General features: G+C 48.9%; 1 protein-coding gene across 12 annotated transcripts in view; it reads left to right on the forward strand.

The window, feature by feature from the left end:
• The first annotated feature begins 4,963 nt into the window (after nucleotides 1–4,963).
• COL6A3 (collagen type VI alpha 3 chain) overlaps nucleotides 4,964–20,254 on the forward strand; it is a 113,912-nt gene continuing 98,621 nt past the window's right edge. For 2 of the 12 annotated variants that reach the window (XM_043525223.1, XM_043525224.1), the window contains exon 1: nucleotides 4,964–5,424. The gene's annotated coding sequence lies outside the window, so the exon portion shown is untranslated. The remainder of the gene's footprint in view (nucleotides 5,425–20,254) is intronic. The other 10 variants (XM_043525221.1, XM_043525225.1, XM_043525227.1 and 7 more) reach the window with 8 other exon arrangements.

Genomic DNA, 20,254 nt, shown 5'->3' on the forward strand with positions numbered 1-20,254 from the left:
AGTCACTGAGCTGCTAATAGCTTTGGATCCAAAAGCAAGCTAGAAAGCCTCTGTGTAAATGCAAATTACCTAGCTGATGGGCACAAAGGAGCTGCAAATAATGAATACATCTGGTCAGCAAACAAGCTACTAGAAGACTTAGATTGTGGACCTCCAGGAAAGGGAGGTGAAAAAAACAAGTCAAGCTTAAAAATAAGGGGAACAGGTTAACCCTAAGGTGTGTATGTGTGTGTGTGTGTGTACAGTGCTAAAATCTAAAGCTGTCTCTCAGCTATTACCTGAGAATAAACTTAATGCTTGGTGCAGCAGAGAAACTATTGCAAACCTGGTCAGTTGTACAAGAGGGGAAACTGAGATACACCACCTCATGAATTTCATAAATGACCAGTGAGTGGGGTAATTCACTAGCCTGACTATAGAACAAAATAAGGACAGCCTGGAGGTAATTCTTCTGTTTTTCCTGCAATTAGCAAGGAAATTTGTAGAAGAAAGTGGTATTATTATTAAGCAATAATCTGTCCCCACCAGGGGGGTGGAAATTGTTTCTTTTGTTTTTCAGACACTCTACAAGCAAGCTGGCGCCAGCAGAAAAATAACTCAGAGTACCATGGATCTACGTTTTGTGTTGTTTGTCTGTGGTGTTTGTCTTGTTGCTAGCATTGCTGTGTTTCAATGAACAGAAAACCTCATGATGTGGGTGGGGGATGGCTTCAAAAGGCTGACCTTGGGCGGGGGGAGATGTGTATGGGAATGCAAAATGCTCAACTAGGAGGCCAGCACCTGTGTAATAGCTACAGTGGTACCTGGAAATGAAACAGCAACTAACGGGGGGCCCCACAAGCCCTATGGGAATAATGAGAAGGGGAGGAGCTCACTGGGAATCAATGGAGGGGTGTGTGAAATGGTGTAAATCAAGAGAAGATATTTGGATGTGCCCCTCTCCTATGACTATGGAGGAGCAGAATCAATGGCCTATGCAAGGGGTGGACAATTGGGTGTTCTGTGTATAAGGTGTTTTGCTGGAAATGTACATATTACTAGGGGCACAATTACACCAGCCCATAGCCAAACTACACACATCTACACGCTGCTATCTGGACTTTTGTGCACAAATGGATCTGTGAATCTTATTGCTGTGAATAATCAAACCAGGGCATACTGCCTGATTCCATACCAAGTGGTCAAGCTGGTTTGGACAATATCTCATTTCTCTGTGAACATTCAGTGGACTTACGATATGGACAAAAGCATGCAAAACCTGCAGAGGCAGCTTGTTGCAACTGCCAGCAACTGGACACATCAAATCGTGACCCCGTCGAAGGAGGAGAGGCCGTGTTTTGGGGGTGTCTCGGACGTTGGACCATACTGCAGTGGTCAGGACTCGGTGTTGCTGTGGATTTTGTATTGTTAACTGTACTTGTGTTATGTTGCATATGGAGATAACCTATAAGGAATGTAGTAAGCCCTCCAAACCCTACAGTGTACTAGACAACCCGGACCCAACCTTCTCGGGCCGACTCTAATGGGAAGTCTGGAACACTAATTGAAATAGGTGTGGTATGCCCGTACGAGAGAAGGTGCAGGGCACTATACTACACAAGGGGCAGTGGGACAAATGGAATATCGACACCTTCCACCTTGATGCCTGGCCCTATCAGGAAATGTGTCGCCCTATGTCCTATGCTTTTCCAGGGTTACCTGGGCAGGAGGATTCCAAAAAAGAAAAAGGAAAATAAGGGGGTGGAGTGTTAGGATATAGATATTCAGGCCTGTCTGTAAAGGCCTATACTCTAAGAATTTAGGTATATTCTTATCACTTAGCTAGTTATAGAGGTATAAAAGAAAGAATCAAAATCACTGTCTGCCGGTGTAAGGGCCTTCTCTTACTGTGACAGTCTGAGGCCCTGTTCTTAGGCTAAGGCCTTTGGCTAAGCAGCAGAGGCAGCCATAAGCTGGGAAGCGAACGGTCACATCCTCACATCCCAAACTAGTCACATTAAAATAAGGTGCTATTGGGCTGTTAGGAATACAATCCTGTCCTGATAATGCCTATCGCCTCCAGAGAAAGGGAAGTGCCTAGAAAATGTAAAAGGAAACTTAGTTTGATAGCATCCTGTCTGGCAAGAACTCACTTATCAATAGCTGGGATGTGAAATTCTCACTTCTGTGTTGTTCTATCATTGTAGTCCCCATTTCCCTATTGTTTGTCTGTATAATTTCTGTCTGGTTCTGTGATTGTTTCTGTCTGCTGTATAATTAATTTTGCTGGGTGTAAACTAATTAAGGTGGTGGGACATAATTGGTTAAATAATCATGTTACAGCATGTTAGGATTGGTTAGTTAAATTTCAGGAAAATAATTGGTTAAGGTATAGCTCAGCAGACCTCAAGATTTACTATATAATCTTCAGTCAATAAGGAAGTAAGGGGGGGAATGGGAACAGGGAATGGGGATGGGGAAATTGGAATCATGTTATGCTAAGGGGGGGAATGGGAACAGGGACACAGGTGTAAGGCTCTGTGGTGTCAGAGCTGGGAAGGGGGACACTAAGGAAGGAAACTGGAATCATGCTTGCTGGAAGTTCACCCCAATAAACATGGAATTGTTTGCACCTTTGGACTTTGGGTATTGTTGCTCTCTGTTCATGCAAGAAGGACCAGGGAAGTAAGCGGGTGAAGGAATAAGCCCCCTAACAGCCTGTACATTCAGCTCCCCATTGCTAGATGAAAGTCACTCCTGCGTAGAGGACTTACCATCTGCACAGAGGTGAGTTTCAGCCCTTGTACATTCAATTGTGATAGACATATGCATAAATTAGGCACCTGTTTGAGTGTGTATTTGAATGCAGATTTTTAAAAATAAAGACCTGAGTGACTTGCCCAAGGTGACACAGCAAGCCAGTGGCAGGGCTTGGAATAGACTCCCAGATCCAAGGTTCCCAAAGTGTGGGCTGTAGACTACTGGAGGTCTGTGGGGTATTTGCTGGCCACATGATGCCGGCTCTTCTTATTTCCAGCTACCAAATTGTCTTAAAAGTGCTGCTAAAAATACATTCACTGCACTCCTAATATTACTTTTCCATGGAAGTAATTACTGTGGTCATCCCAGGAATTATATGCGATCATGTATGGGAAGAGGTGGTCCAAGCGATCATGAAAGCAATGGGAAGCGGCCCTAATGATCACTAAAGGAAGGAGAAGTGATGCAGGGGCCAGTATATCAAGATGTGAACCACAGTAGAAGAAGCTTGAGAATCCCTGTTCCCTGCCTTTTAGATGATCCACTTTAGAATTTGGAACTGAGCCTCAGATGGTGCCAATCAACACAGCTCCAGGGATTCAACAGAGCTATGCCGATATATAATAGCTGAGGATCTCGGCCCCTTATTTTGCAGGACACTTTCCTAGATGTATCAAATTCCTTCTCAGAAATTAGTTTCCTCTGAGGTCAGGTTCTCTGGAGTTGGGGTCTGTTTTCAGTATGACACACATAGTATGAATGTTTGTACTACATCTTTATATAAGTTCAAGGTTGAAGTTCCCTAATTTAAGGCAGTAGCCTACTTGATAGTGAACAAAGCGTGCCAAGCGCTATTTTGAAAACTGATTATTACATCAGTATGAATGCTCCAGGGTATTCCTTCATTAGAGCATTCCAGCAAATTTTTATGTGGCTGATATTTGAAATGCCAGAAAATCAAGAATAAACATAGTAAATCCCCCTGTAAAAATACATAAAATATTTTGAGAAACATTTTACTGCTAAACTAGCTTGATTCCAGCCTCTATAAGGGCTGAAGTAAGAAAACAGAGATAAGAATAAAGATGTTTTCTTATCCTAGTGTCTTTTATAAAAAAAATCAAAACCAAACTATTCTAATTTCAATCAATGACTCCCATCATTCAGAAGGTAGAAGGTCACATAGATCATTAAATACCTGTTTGACATTTCTTGCCTGTTTGAAGAAGTAGGTTAAATTTTCAAAACTCGCTAAACAAGTTAGGAGCCTATGTTCCAGTTTCAAAAGTGATTTAGGCACCTAGGACTAGACTTTAAAGGTATTTAGGAACCTAATGATGCAGAGAGGTGTCGAATGGGATTTTGAAGAGGACCTTCACCTTGAAATCTCTACTGGTAAAAACTTAGAAATTCCCATTAGGTGCCTTCAGTGCCTGTGAAAATCTGGTCCAAAGTCATTTTTGAAAATGGGACTTAAGAGCATAAGTCAGTATTTGAAAATTTTACCCAGAAACATCGTCTTAAATGTCAATAACAATCTTGTTTACAGTGCTGTCGTAGCCATATTGCCCCCAGGATATGAGATAGACAAGGGGGGTGGTGGTGGTGGGGTATCTTTTAGTGGATGAGCTTCTGTGAGTGAAAGAGACAAGCTTTCAAGCTTACATAGAGCTCTTCTTCAGGGCTGAAGACCGTGACTTTTTCACCAATTGGTCCAATAAAAGCTATGAGCTCGCTCACCTGGTCTCGCTAATCAAAACCCTTGTCTTTTACAGGGACCTTATTTTTCAGATATTTGCAATATCACCCAAAGAGGACAGCTGACCACACCCACACACGGCTTGAGGCAGGTTAGGCGGAGGAAAAGCACCGCGAAGTGTATGAAAAATCCCGCTAAAGCTCCCCTGTGGCAACCTAGACGCATCTTGGAACAGTTTCTTTTTAACAACCCCAGTTCTGCCCCTTGCCACTGTTCCCTTAACAACAAGAGATCCAGGGCTTTGCTCCCTCTTTATTGCTCGGTTTAAAACCCAGGTGCTTTTACTAGCTGGTAAAATGAAAAAAACCCCTTCCCCAGTTAAGGAGGGATTATTACAATAGACGGTGTGAGCCCCTTCATCCAAACAAGCAGATTTCTATTTTTAAACGTTGGAAAACCAGATCGCGCTTCTTGTTTTATTCTCGCAGATACCGGTGGGAAAAGGGGTCAAGTCAAACCCTGGGAAGCAGGGAACCAGCATGAAACAGCGATCCCGTTTGCAAGAGCCCCCCACGCACAGCGACTCGGCAAGTTGATCGGAGGGGAGACAGAGTTTAGTTTGAAGAGCTGTGGGACAGAGGCTCTGTGACATCACCCTCGCAGAAGGGCCAGAAGAAACAGCGTCATGCGAGTCTGTTTTTCATTTACAGTTTGGGTCACTCAGTGGGGCGGCCTTGACTGTAACGCTGGAGACAATCCAGTTCGGAGCTGCATCCTCCACCAAAGGCAGCTCCGCTTTCTGCTGCTCCAGACTCACTGGGGAAACGGCAGGAGGATTTTTACCATTCCCAGCCCCACGTTCACTGTGGAGAATAAACACACTCCAGGAAGGGGAGATTGAACGCCAAGGAGGAGGGATGAGTCCAATCTGCAAATAATTTGGCGTAAAAGGTCTGGGAACAAGTAATTCTTCGCATTTCTTTGGGGTAAGTGTTTCTTTCTGCGCAGGAGCTCCGCTGCCCAGGATTGATCGTTGCTCTGGGTGTCCCCGCTGGACTGAGAGCGTCTCTCCTGGGCTTTCAGCTGGCATGTGCTGACTTTGCACATTTCCGGGGGTTTTGGCCAGAGCGGGCTCTCTCGGTTATGAGATCAAGGAGCTGGACTCGTCCCGGGTGTAATGGTCCTGGATCCTGCAGGATAAGGGGACCAGATGTCCCGAACGTACAGGATATTCGGGGCTTCGGCTTAAGTAGGCGCCTCTAACCCCCCACTCCCTGGTCTGATTTTTCACGCTGGCTGTCTGGTCACCCGCTGGCAGGGTAAGATCTACGCTGGCTGGGGCCCCACGCCTTTAGTTTGAGCGGAAAGGCAGACCCGCTCAGGACACTCTTCCTAGCTCCGCCGGCTGGTCCCCGGCTGGACGCAGCTACCTGAGCCCGCGGCACGGAGCGGGCTGAGAGCGGAGCAGGAGCAATTTTCAGCCTTTCGTGGAAGGAGAGGGGAACCAGCTATGGGCCAAGGCAATGAATGGCATTTTATTGACCTTGCTGATCACTGAGGTCCTGGCTTTGGGGTCCTTACTGGGGTACATCTTGCTGCAGCCCTGTCTAAGGAGCGGCAAGAGAAGGGAAGGGGAAGGGGCGGTGGCAGGGCCAGCGCCCAAGGGGGCGCCTCAGGGAGGGGCTGGGGCGGTGGCAGGGCCCGTGGGGAGGGGCTGGGACCCAAGGAGGAGGCTCAGGGAGGGACCAAGGCAGGTCCAGCGCTCGAGGGGGAGCCTCGGGGAGGGGCAGGCGCAGTGGCAGGGCTAGTGCCCAAGGGTGTGTGTGTGGGGGGGGGGGGGGCTGGGAAGGGGTGGTGGAGCCGCTGCCCGAGGGGGAACCTCGGAAAGGGGTGTTGGCTGGGCCAGCGCCCCAGGGGGAGCCTCGGGGAGGGGCTGCAGCGGTGCCAGGGCCAGTGCTCGAGGGGGTCTCCGGGGAGGGACAGCGTGCCCGGGGCGTGCCCGGGGGGGGGGGCAGGGAGGACAGCGTGCCCGAGGGGAAGCCTCGGGGAGGGGCTGCAACGGTGGCAGGGCCAGTGCCCGAAGGGGGCCCCAGGGAAGGGCAATGCCAGGGCCAGTGCTCGAGGGGGTCCCCGGGGAGGGGCAGCGTGCCCGAGGGGGTCCCCGGGGAGGGCAATGCCAGGGCCAGTGCTCGAGGGGGTCCCCGGGGAGGACAGCGTGCCCGAGGGGGGTCTCCGGGGAGGGACAGCGTGCCCGAGGGGATGGCTCCAGGGAGGGCAGTTGCAGGATGCCGTAGGGCCTGGGTCACAGCCTTCGCCTGAGCCAGCGCTGGGTGGAGGGGGCGGCGGCTGCTGCCGGCGCCCTCCTCCCCGGGCTGCAAACGCCGTGGCCTGTGCTGCCGGGAAGGGCTGGTGCTGTCGGGGTGCCAGGGCGCGGCGGGAGAGCCAGGCTGGCACGGGAAGCGCAGTGCCACGTGCCCGGTGGAGCTGGCTCGGGGAGCGGGGAGACCAGGTGGGCCAGCCCACTGCTGCAGCAGAGGTGCTTTGGCCTGGGGTGTTTTATTGCAGCTCCCTCTGAACAGTCCCCACGGTGGGACACACCCTCTGGCTGCAGAGGAAACAGCCCTTTCCTCCCTCCCTTCCACATCTTTTTTGGCCCCATCCAGAATGAAAAGGAGACCCACAACTCTGAGCTCTGCTCACTGCAGAGTGGGTGCTGGGGGCTCTGAGGTCCCGCCAGCCACAGTCTGTTCCGGATCTCCCCCGCCTGGCAGCCGGTCCGCCCCAGCCCGCCCGGTCCGTCCCGGATCTCCCCCGCCTGGCAGCCGGTCCGCCCCAGCCCGCCCGGTCCGTCCCGGATCTCCCCCGCCTGGGCGCCGGTCCGCCCCAACCCGCCCGGTCTGTCCCGGGTCTCCCCCGCCTGGGCGCCGGTCCGCCCCAACCCGCCCGGTCCGTCCCGGATCTCCCCCGCCTGGGCGCCGGTCCGCCCCAACCCGCCCGGTCTGTCCCGGATCTCCCCCGCCTGGGCGCCGGTCCGCCCCAACCCGCCCGGTCCGTCCCGGGTCTCCCCCGCCTGGGCGCCGGTCCACCCCAACCCGCCCGGTCCGTCCCGGATCTCCCCCGCCTGGCCGAGGGTCCGCCCCAACCCGCTCGGTCCGTCCCGGATCTCCCCCGCCTGGCCGCCGGTCCGCCCCAACCCGCCCGGTCTGTCCCGGATCTCCCCCGCCTGGCCGAGGGTCCGCCCCAACCCGCCCGGTCTGTCCCGGATCTCCCCCGCCTGGGCGCCGGTCCGCCCCAACCCGCCCGGTCTGTCCCGGATCTCCCCCGCCTGGGCGCCGGTCTGCCCCAAACCCGCCCATCCACGGTCACACCCAGTTCTGCCCCCTGCCGCCCACAGCCCTCACTCAGTTGCTGGACATTTCACTGCATTAGGTGACTTCTTGGAAGAGCCTCTGGGTCCCTACTTAATTTCCCAGAAGGTGGAAGTAGCAGCTCGTCAGTTGCATGGTTCGTGTATTCGGTGCGGGTGCGGTGGGTGGGAGTGACTAGCGGTGACCCCGGGAAGCGGTGCCCACCGTCAGTTTCCTTCCCTGTCCGCCGGGGCAGCGGAGACGTGTGGGTTTGATTGATCAGTCCCGTGCGCTGTGCAGAGCCGGCGATTCCCGCTGCAAGCTGGCCCCTGGCTATGGGCAGCGAGGTGCTTCGTGCGCCATGGCGCGCACTAGCCAGGCTCCCCGGGGGCAAGGTGTATTGTGGAGATGCTCATCACCTACTCTCTCTAATTGCCCTCCTGGCTGAGCCCCCACCCCGCCTCTTCTGTCCACACGGAGTTGTGTCCCTGGGGGGACCGATGCATGAAGGAGGTAGGAGGGCACCGAGTGATCCCAGCAAGGCCGATTCTGCCACTCATGCGCTTGCCCCCTCCAGTCGTCCTCTGGAACCCAGTGGGGCTGCACACAAAGGAGAGGTGGCAGAATCTGGTCCTTTATGTGCAAGGTTATGGCTGTGCTGGGGAGAGAGGGAACAGCTTGGCCTCTGTGTATACAATTGCCAATGAGAGAGACAGAGATGCCCTCACAGGGAAACCCCAAGAATGTTATTACCGGCTGGGGCCACAGAAGGTGTAGCTGGCAGTCTGCTCTTGGGGGACTTTTGCTCTGACTAAGCTCCTGCTCGTTCGCTCCAGCAGCACGCCCCTCCTGACCAGAGCCCTTGGTGAGGAAATGTTCCTGGCCCCCGCTGCTTCCTGACCAGACATCTGGGCCAAGACTGCTCCTGCCCCAACCCTGGCTGGCCAAAGTCAGCTTCATTCCAGTGGGACGCTGCTGAGAGGGGAAGCTCTCAGTTTATTTGTGGCTCCTTCATGCAGGATTTCTGAGGACTGTCCGTTTCAATCCCGTGTCTTTACCCACCCATCTGCTGGTTTAATCCCATTAATTGCTACTGTATTGGAGCAGGCTTTCAGCTAGAGCCTGTCATCAGAGCACCTGAGCACCTCACAGGTTTAAACATGTTTAGCTCAACACCATGCTTATGATGTAGGGCCATACAGATGTCCCCGCTTCACGGGTGGGGAACCAAGGCACACAGAGGATAAGAGACTTGCTCAAGGTCACCCAGGAAGCCAGTAGCAGAGCAGGCAATTGAACCTAGGTCTTCTGAGTCCTAGGCAAGCCCACTAACTACTTGGACCATCCCTCCTCAGCCAGCCTCCAGGCTGAATGGCACTGCCACCAGTCCCCGTGGTGGAGATAGCTTGGCGAACAGGGCTTTTTCACTCCCTTTCCCACCATTTCTTCGTAATGCAATAGAGATATTCCTGAGGCGCCCCTTGAGGAGAACAAATGAGGAGTGATTGACAGTGGATTGCGCTGTGATGGACAAGGCACATGACTCCCTACATCCATGAAGCAGAACTGCCAAGAGATCATGTTCTCCCCCTGCTTAAACCCGGTAGATCCATGGCTTTTGTGGGATGACATTTTCAGGCTGAAAACTAGGGCTCTGATCTTGCTACCACTGATCTCAAAGGCGATTCTTTCACTGATTTCAGTATCATCAGAATTGGTCCCTAGGCTTGGATATGCATTCCCACATGACGTGTGAAAAACATCCTTAACTTACTTCTTACTTAGCTCTAACGATTTTGCTCTTATAATTCAGGGTTATGATCTTGACACATGTGTGAAATACCTAAGGGGGTGGGGGGAAGGTTTTATCAGCACCTTCAATGGAGATATTTGCCTGACATTACCATTTTCCTCTTGTTTGTCAGACTGGGGTTTCATTCTAGCCAGCTTTTCCTGGTCACATTCAGTCTGAACTGTAAACCTGGTTTACAATTCTTCTCTCTGCCTCTCAGTTAAGTGTGCTAGATGCACAGTTTGCTTTCTGGTGGTCTTTTGTGTCAGTTTTCTCCTGTGAATCAAATGTCAAGCACTGATGTTCCACACGTCCATCAGGTTTTCTACATTTTAATGACCCATGTTCTATATTAAGAAGCCGAGCAGCATGGGTGGAGGGGACCTGGTAGAATAGGTTCCTATACATAAAGAGTCATTGATTCCTGAGGGAGTTTCCTCGTTTCTTCAGCAAATACTCTCTTTCCTCCTACTAACTGCTCTATTTCAGTCCCAGATGCAAGAAGCAGAAAATAACCAGATTTTAAGCCAACAAGATGATTTTAAAGAGAAAAATCCCTAGCAGCTCCGTATGCATTAACCACCAACCCTTGTCTCTCCTTTCCTGTCCCTGCTTTGATTTGCTTGCATTTTCCCTGTTGTCGGCACAAGAGGGTCTGAGAAATCTGCTCCAAACGAACCGCCTTTGAGACAGAAGGGTGTGGTATTTGGTCTTCAGTTAGGAGAGCAGGACGAGATGCTGTAGAACTAAAATGTCTGCATTGTATTGGCTCTGTTGAATGGAGAGTCTCCTGCCTAGGAGACCTGACTCAACTGCCATTGAAGTCAGCAGCATAACTCCCATTAACTCCAGCAGGGGGCAGATCAGGCGCAAGGAGGACAGGCAAAGTTAAGGAATGAAATAAGCAAGTTAACACACAATATGACATAATTGAGATGAGCCGCTTGAGTGGCTGTTCCTGACTTGTGCGCTCATTCCTTTTTCCTCTAGGGATGCATGAAACAGTTGATGGATTGCATAATAAGGCGGGGGAAGTTTACCAAGTGGAGCTCACAGAGCGCATAGATCCAGCTACTACACTTCTCACCAGAGATTACTACTGACTTTAGTTAGCGGTTTGCTAGATCAGCAATGAATCACTCCCCTTCATATTTCCATACATCTGAAGTGGATTTGGAGCCAAAGGGCATTCTTTTTTCATTCAAATGCACATATGCATCTACTATCAGAGCTAGCACAGGTGGGAGTTACCCAGGTACAATGTGAGAAGAACATATCCCAAAATGCAAAACCCAGCCTTCAGCACAACAAGAGAACTAAGAAAAATTGGGTTGTAATGGAAAGGTTTTTTGATGTTCTAAACCTTTTGTTTTTTGCTTAGTCCAGGTCTAACTTGCAGTCTTTGGGAGCGGACATCAGCCTAATAAAACCTTCGTATTTCAAGTGTCACCAGTTTTCAATATCAGTAAGCAGCTCCGCTATTAAACTCTGTTTGGGCCAGGTCTTCCGCTGATGTGAATTGGCTCAGCTCCACTGAACTTAGTGGAGTGCCACGTCAGCTGAGGATGCGTAGGAACTGTCATCGCTCTATAGAAGAAGCCTCACCTGAGGCTTGTTTGGTGATGGTGTGGCTTGCCACAATACGGCCAATGGGTAAGATTTTCAATAGTGCCTAAGTGATTTAAGAGTCTAAGTGCCATTTTCAAAGGTGACTTAGGCTTGTGAGTCCCAGATCTTCAAAGGGGTTCAGGCTCCTAACTCCCAAGAAGTTAGGCACCTGAATACCTTTGAAGACCTGGGCCTCACAAGCCTATGTCTCACTGAAAATCAATGGGACTGAGGCATCTAAGTGTCTAAGTCACTTTTGAAAATTAGATTTAGTCTCCTAAGTCTCTGAGGAATTTTTGAAAATGTTACCCCATACAATATGAAGAGAACAGATGAGAAAGGCACAAATTTAGAGCCTTCAACAAGAATCTCTTATTAGCAAAGGGTTATTCTATATCGTTGGTTTCTGTTTTCAGGCATCTGGCAGCATTCAGTATAGAAAATGCCTTCACCACTTGATTTCAGGGAGTATGCTATATGACAAGAAACATCTGAGCCTCCCTGAGTTATGTTAGGCTAAAGATTCGGTCAGGGAGACTTGTAGAACAAACAGCTTCCTGCAAAATTGCTTAGACCTCCAGCTGTCAGACGTTTAACATTGATTAACGTCGAGGGCCATGATTTTGACTCTGGGGTATGGTCCTCTGCAGTCTTCCAAATAATTTCAGAATTGGAATTTATTGAACAACAGCTGTAGATGACTCAGGTCTCAGAGGACAAAGTTCCAGGAAATCAGTAACCACTGGGGCTGTGGTTCCCTGGCTTTGTGACAGCCACTCGGCATGGCTTAGTGATGCATTGTATTAAGCTCTAGCAGTAACTGATCACCAGCTTATTTGTACTGTGTCTCAGTATTCCGAGAGCAGCAATTGCGGGTAGTGCCCTCCCTCTGGTTTGAAATGGTCAGAAATTTGAGTGAGGGCAAATTTGTTCTTTTCGGTTCATTAGGATCAGATTTTTAAAGGGGCATAAGGAAGTTTTGTCTTTGGTACTTTGTGGCCTCCCCCCCATTACTAGAGTATCTGAGCACCTCACCATATTTATTGTATTGATCCTCATAACGCCACTGGGAGGCAGGGTGGTGCTATTGTCCCCATTATACAGATGGGGGGCTGAGGTAAGGAGAGACTTAGGGCTTGTCTACGTGGAGCAGCAGTGTGCCCGATGGGGGTGTGATTTCTAAAGCACGCTAATGTGTTGCTCATTAATTGATCATTGAGGACCCTGCTGATGGGAACTAAAAGTTCCCTAGTGAGCTTTAATTGAGTCCTGTTTGAAATAGCACTACGTTAAAATGAACTCGGAAACTTTAGGTGTGTACCAGCTGGGTCTACACGGACCTATTAATGCCTGACAAGTTTGTGCGCTTTAGAAATCACACTCCAATAGTGAGTATTACCCCACTAAGCGACCTGCACTAAGTGACTTTCCCAAATTTATATAGGAAGTCTGTGGAGGAGCAGGGATTTAAACCCAGATCTCTGGCTAGTGGCCAAACCAATGAGCCATCCTTCCTCTTGGTTAAAACATCAATGGGAGTTTAGCACCTCTTTTGAAATTCCTAAGCTTAGATTTGTAATGATGTGACTGATAACATATACATCCTTGGTGGATCCTAGTGGAAAAGCAAAGTTATGGTATATTGATCGCTTTTTCAGATAAAGTAGCTGCATCCCCATCAGCAGTGAATTGGAGAGCAAGAGGTTCAAATTCTCTGTTGGCCTCCTTCAACCGGTTAATACTCCGTTTGGTTTAGAGGCATAACACTGAAGTATTTCATTCTAGGGAACTTCAAAGCATTGTTTCCACTGTGTCAAGGTTAATTTGAGCCCTTTTCTGTTATAAGACATGTAGACATTTCTGAATCGTAAAGAAAGGGCCGATGTCTGGGGATTCCATAGCAGTCTGAAAATGCAAAGCCCTTCTTTAATGTTGCGGTCAGTCTTTTCTCTCTGGACATGCTAAGAGAAAGAGGAAACAATTTTGAGACTCCAAAGGTGTTTTGTTTCTTTGCTCCCTTTCACTGTTGAGATTCCTTAGTCCCAAATTTCTTAGCTGCCAATTTTACCTCTTGAAAGAATGGGCCAAATTCAGTTCCCCGTACTCACATAAGCAGTCCCATTGATTTAACAGGATTTCTCTGTGGTGGGGGTTGGATGGGTAAAATGAGCTGCCAAAGTGAGACCCTGACTCAGCAATGCAATTGCATTACTGGGTGCTGCTGCAAACCATCTGCAGAAAAAATTGGTCATGTTTAGGTGAAGTCACATTCCACCCACGTTAGAATTGCTTTTTATGGGCCAATGACTTTTCATTTCTCTCTGATGATGTAGAAGTGCCAGATGCCAGAAGGGCTGAGGGGCATTAACAGAGAACTAGAATATGTACATGACATTTAACATCACCTTTTAAAACAACTGGATTCAGAGGAAGAGTTGGGTTTTTAACACTGAATTTTAATCCCAGTTCAACCGCCAACTTGCTCTTTGACCATGGGCATTTAATTATTCTGTGCCTCAATTTCCCCTGACCAGTTTACCCATCTGCAATCTGGAACTAACTGAGTTTAACTAATGCACATGGTATTGTGAGGATTCACTAATACTTGTAAATTGCTTTGAACATGACAACTAGCAATAAATATCGTGAGTGTGAAACTCACATTGACTTTCCCCAAAACTTGAGAGAACACTGTAAATTCCACTGTATACAGTGAAGAAATGGAAACCAAGGACTCCAGCAGATGGCAGCAAAACGGAGATTATGAAACACGTCTCTTGGCAACCGGGAGCCTGTTGTGAGTCAGACCAGAAAGAATCATATGAAGTTCAGCCAAAGCTGAGAGCTGAAGAGATAAGAATGTATGTCTTCTCTACGTTAGCCTTTTTTAGTTGGTACCCTGGGACGGTTGGACAGAGAGAAATCATGTATCATAAAAATATTTCTTCTGAAGTAGATCAGCGGCAACCAGATTTACTCTCACTTTCCCGCTAAGAAGTTAGAATAGCTAAGAAGAGATGGAATAGCCCTGTTTTTCTAAGATGCTTAAGTCAGTTGGGCTGATTTACCCCTTTTTGTTCCTATCGGGCAAGTCTAGAGAGGGGATTTTTGTTTTGTCTGTGCTTCAGTCATGGCTTTGCCACAAGCCTCGAGCTAGGGGCAGTGTGTAGTTGCTCTGCCCAGAGGGCAGAGTCATTCTCTGGGCCCTGGTTCCCCTCCAGGGAAGAAGCAATCTATGCCGGCTTTATACCTGGCCCCGCTCACTTCCTCAGATGCAAAGGCTCAGTGTACTGGGGAGGTGGATCCAAGGATAAACCCACTCCCCATCCTTTGCTGCCCATTCCCCCTCCAGATGCACAGGAGGTGGAGTAGCAGCCCCATGGGGGCTGCTCTTATTCCACACTGCTAACCTTGAAGTGGGTACCCAATGGAGGGGAGTAAGGCCCTACACCCCGGGCTCCCCTGAACCTTAATTCATTTAAAAATACAAATGCTTGAAGTTATTTCTGCACACGGGGGTATAAATCAGGGGTAGAACATTTTGGCTGCAGATCAAGAGGTCCCTGGTTCACATCCGGGTGCTTTTTCCAGGGGAGAGGAGGGATAACTCAGTGGTTTGCGCATTGGCCTGCTAAACCCAGGGTTGTGAGTTCAGTCCTTGAGGGGGTTATTTAGGGATCTGGGGCAAAAATTGGGGATTTTGAGCAGGGGATTGGACTAGATGACCTCCTGAGGGCCCTGATATCCTATGATTGGAGTTTTATTCTCAGAAAGAGAAACAGCCTCTGAGTATAGCTTAGAAAACACTCTGACAAGGCCTCTGTTATGATCCAGGGTATGGAACGGCTTTCAGACAAGGAGACGCTAACAAGACTAGGGCTGTTAAGCTCAAGGAAGAGACCATTAAGGGAGGGATATGATAGAGGGCCGTAAAATCATTAATCAAGTGGAAAGAGTGAATAGAGGAGTGTTATTTACCCCTTTCACACTATACAAAAAACAAGGGTTACCCGATGAAATTAATGGGCATCAGATGTGGAAGTACTTTTGCACCTAACACACAATTCACCTGTGGAACTCATTGCCATGAGATGTTGTTATGGCCAAAAGTATAAATGTGTTAAAAAAAGAACTAGATAATGTCATGAAGGATAGGTCCATCAGTGGTTATTAGCCACCATGGTCAGCCATGCAACCCCATGCTCAGGGCAACCCTAAATCTCTGACTGCCAGAAACCAGGAAGGGAAGATGTGGCGGATCACTACAAGTTCCCTGTTCTGTGCACTCCCGTGAAGCTCTGGTCCCGGCCACTGTCAGAGACGGGAGACTGGGCTAGATGGACCATTGGTCTGACCAGTACGGCAACTCTTACTTTCTTATATTAGTTAAGTGTGAATAAAATATAGGTATAAAATGGCTTGGCAAACAGACCTCTCACTGTTCTGCTCAGGTTCTGATCTTCTGGTATCTCAGGGTCACTGCTATTGCCAAATTGCAGGTGGGCGAATGCCATTTTGATACCAAATGAAATGTTTTTAAAGTCACTGAAGCGTGACTTAGAAAGTAACATTGCTACAGGACGTTACGGCTGAGATCTTCAACGTCACCCAAGGGATTTGAACACCCACTGCACAGTAAACTGAATGGGAAACGAGCCCCGGCACCCCTCAGGCAACTTTGAAAATCTCAGCTTCTCTCTCTAGCAACACATGTACTTCCATCCCCTGGAAAAAGCGCAGCGGGGCGGAGGGGGAACCCTACTTGGAATGGTCCGTGGTTTCTGAACGCTGAAGAATTCCATCGTGGGATGAGCTGCTGATCAGTAGGGCCCGTCGGCTTAGGCTGAAGACACATGGATCCATGGCTAAAGGCTGGCCATCCCGTCTAGCTGCATGCCTCCCAAACGCCTCTGGGCTGCTTTGGACTGCCCTGGGCACTGCCTGGCTTGCAGCAATTTGTTCCCTCACCCCGATGGGATTGGCTGTCTGCATAGAGCAAATTGATGCTTGTGGCATAATTTATGTTGGACTTTTCCTTGCCCATTGCATTCGTTTTGGGAGGGCTGAAGCTGCTGGGTAGGTGATTTCGCTCACTCCACTCAGGGCTGATTTGGCAAGGCCGGGTGCTTCTGCACCACTCTTGCTCTGCTGTCCTTCGGCAGGGGTTTTCTCCTGGGCACATGCTGCAGAGTGCTTCAGACTCTCGTCAGGGACCGCCGCTTGGTGCAGTCACTACAAACTGCAGCGTGTTGCTACTGCTAACCCTCTGCTGCGTAATAGAGGGGAGCATGTGGCTGGGAACAAGGACAGGCAGGGCTTTCTGACTCTGCTTTGGAAAACGAGATCCCCGGGTTCCCCTTCCATGTAACACCAGGGAAGGGCAACAAATAAATCAAAGATCTACCTGGCTTGGAAAGAGCGGCAGTTTCACTGCTGTCTCTCCCGCAGGCAATGGAGCCAGAAGTGAGAGGGAGGGACATGGCTAGGGTAGGCATCCTACAGAAACCCTTGGTCCTGAGCCTATAGCTCTCTCCTGCTAACACTGGGATCACAACTGACAGACATGCCACTCTGCCATTGTCTACCCCGGCCTGCCACCTCCACTGGGCTCGGTAACCCACAGCGGGCGTGTTTAATGCTTGCACTAGGTTGGTCACCTCCATTCCCTATTACTTAGCCCTCTTTGCTTTGGGAGCTCTGCATGTAGATCGATGCTTCCTGTCTCCCTCAGCAGCTGCCCCTGGCCTCCCAAGGCTGAACAGAGCCCAGACGTGGCTGCACAATGAGAGAGGGAATCTAATGAGCCACCATGACTCCATGCTTCTGGGTTGGCTGCCGTCTTGGCTGGCACAGCAGGGATTGAATCGTGGCCCTCCAGAGCTAAAAGCGTGAGCTGCTACAACTTGCGCTAAAGTGTTAGAACTGCAGCTGCGGCTCATATCCTCCGTGGACAGGGCACAGAAAGGGACCTGTAACACACACTCACTTATGTATTACAGTCCTCCGCCCCTTCACCCTCTGGAGAACTTGGGCCTAAATCTGCATTCTATCCACGAAATGAAACGTACCTCGCTCGCACATTAGCAATTATTGGCACAAGAGCACTGCGTGCATTTGTTTAATATAATACTCAGATCCAGTCCTGGATCTCAACAGAAGATTTGTACCCCTTGAGCTGTGTTCTTTTGAGGCAAAGCATTACATGGATTGCTAACTGCATACGCCTTGTGAGCACAAAAAAATGCCCTTCAAGACCGAGGAGAGGCTTTATTCCCTTATTTGTACAACTATAGCTCAGTAGATAGGTTTCACGTTTTGCTAGCCGGGAGCTCTGAAGCAGTGTGTTCTGCCCAGGCACCTCCAGCCCCCACCATGCCCCCTGCACTGGGGGAACTAGCATAGAACTGGCTGCAAAGGCTCTGCGTCAGCTGAAAATTCCCCAGCGATGGGGGAATTGTGAGCTGCCCCTTTGGAGCAATGCAAAAGGGCCCTAGCACATTGCCTCCGTGAGTTAAAGCTTGTGATGTTTCCTGTCATTTATGCCATCTCAGCCCATGTAAGGAACCCCTGCTTTTAGGTCATGGGCAGCAGATTGGGAACCTTCTGCCTTGTTGCCATATCTCCCGTTTGCTGGCTTTAAACATTGCATTGCTACATCTCCCATCCTCGGTTTACTTTGGCGCCATTAGGATTCTATTCCCCTCCCTCTGCAGCTTCAGTCCCATTTTGAGGTCTCCTTGGCATACAGATTTCACAAATAAATCACTCACCAGAGGCTTTCTGGCTGGCCAATTCCCTGATTCAATTCTACCCTTCTAAAACCTACTCTGCCCTCAGCTTAATTGTGTCAGGCACTTAACAAATAATGAATTAAATACAACACAGAAGAGCAAAAAGACTATTAAGGTCCTTTAGGTCATCTTGAGCTGCCTGATGTTCCTACATGCTGGCATGTTCTATCGCTAGTTCCTAAACCACTGTATGGCTGGATATTTGAATTTCAGGGGAATATTGAAGCAACATTGCAATTATTCCCCTTGGACACAAACACACACACTGGAGTCAGATCCATACACACCCTACCCCTCAAAACCAGTCAGGCCAGATGAGACATGTGCAATGAATCAGGGTGATATGAAACAGCTGTAGTAAGTTTTTCCTGCCTTTCATGTTCAGATCTTTTAGATAGAACCATAGCTCATCTGCTTTGCACGTCTTTATTTTTAAATCTATGCTCTAGTGAAAAAACAAATAAAGAGTGATTTTAGAAAGTCAATTTTAAACATCCAGTAGAAATACAAAATGATGTACAGTGTCAAACTTTACGCACACAAAAGGCAGAAAATAGCTGCTGGGAAAATATTTAAGGAAATCACTTTACTACGTTAGTGGTAAAAATGATTGCCTTTTGAAAGAGTTATTACTAACAGATGTATATTATTTGACGCAATAGAGTACACATGTTGTATTAAGGGGTCAGTACATACTATATACATACTCCGTAGCCAGACATAGTATTTGGAAATTTCAGTTTTATTTGATTGACTCTTTCTACTCATAAACTATTAGTAAAATTGTTCTCCAATCTTTGTATTAAATCTAAACAGAGCAAGCAAATGTCCCGAAGTTCCAAGTTTACTAAAACCTTGTCATCCCCACAGGGATGATTTAGTTGGGGATTGGTCCTGCTTTGAGCAGGGGGTTGGACTAGATGACCTCCTGAAGTCCCTTCCAACCCTGATATTCTATGCTTCTATGATTCTATGATCTCAGTCCCAACTCTCTCACATTTGCAAACTGGTGGCTCAATCCACATCAAGCTTTCACACATTGAGAAAAAAACTTTCTGTGAAAATCTAAGGAAATTCCCAAGAAAAAAACTTTGTTAAGACGGTAGTAAGTCTGTAAATAAATATCTACTACTTCCAAACAATATAATTCAAACGCTGTCATTACAACATAACAAAACAAAACATTTGAAAGCAAAGCCATTCAGAGGTGTGGTTGCCTGAAAGTCAGGAATTTAGAAAGTTGTAATGCAAGAAGCCCATTTGCCATAATGTCTGGAAGGGCTTAATCATGAGTGGGCCTACTCAGGGCAGTAAGGGACATATGGCATCCCTTATTTCCCTGCACCTACTACGTGCATCACAGGTTACAACACAGTGCAGAGAATAGCCACTAGGGAGTTGCTACCCCTCCTCTTCCTGTGCTGCTGGGTTGGAAGTGGGCGAGAAGGGGTGGGGAATGGATGGATTCTTGGCTCTCCCCTCCCCACCTTCAACACATTGGTCTGCACAGCTGAACTGACGTGCAAGGGGAAGTGAGCTGTGGTAGGGACAAGGCTGGTGCAGCTTAATTCTCCCGTGCAGCAAGGGGGAAGCAGTTGGTCTTTGTTTGGTTCCTACCCTGCTCTTGAGGCAGTATGGGCCCTTTCTAAGGGCAGACTGTAGGTTTCCAATACCCTTAACTCTGCTCCTTCTCTTACCGACAGAACAGTTTCATTTCAGTCCCCCTCTTGTGCTGGGGATTTATAGAGTGCTCATGAGCATATCTTCCTGGATGTCTGTCTGTGTGGCCCCATTAATCTTCTAAACCATCAGGCTGTCCAGGTCCTCCCTCTCTTGTCTCCAAGCCTTATGACATTCAGTGGCCCCTGACTGATCCTGTCTCCCATCTTTCCTAATGCAAATCTTGCTGCAAGCCTTTCCTTAGCAGTTCTGAGCATGCCCACGGAAGGGACACAGGAGGAAGATTGAAGGAAAGGATGAGGTTGTTAGAGCGTGCTGATAGTACCAATACACATGCATCGACAGCCTCAACAATGTCATCTGCTGATTCCTGTGGCCTTCCTCCCCCCATCCCTCCTTACATCTCAGCTAGTGTCTATCCCTTTTCCTTGCATGGCTTGTCTAAACTTAGGCCCCTAGCCTGCAAGCAGCTCTGCACCCAGGGACCTGCATGTGTGCGCGGCCCTGTTAACTGCAGTAAGGCTCTGCGGGGGCGCAGCAATCTACTCATTGCGCAAGCAGCTACAGGATCGGGGTTTAGATGGGAAGCCCTCTGGGG

The sequence above is a fragment of the Chelonia mydas genome, chromosome 11, assembly GCF_015237465.2.
Source record: "Chelonia mydas isolate rCheMyd1 chromosome 11, rCheMyd1.pri.v2, whole genome shotgun sequence".
NCBI lineage: Eukaryota > Metazoa > Chordata > Testudines > Cheloniidae > Chelonia > Chelonia mydas.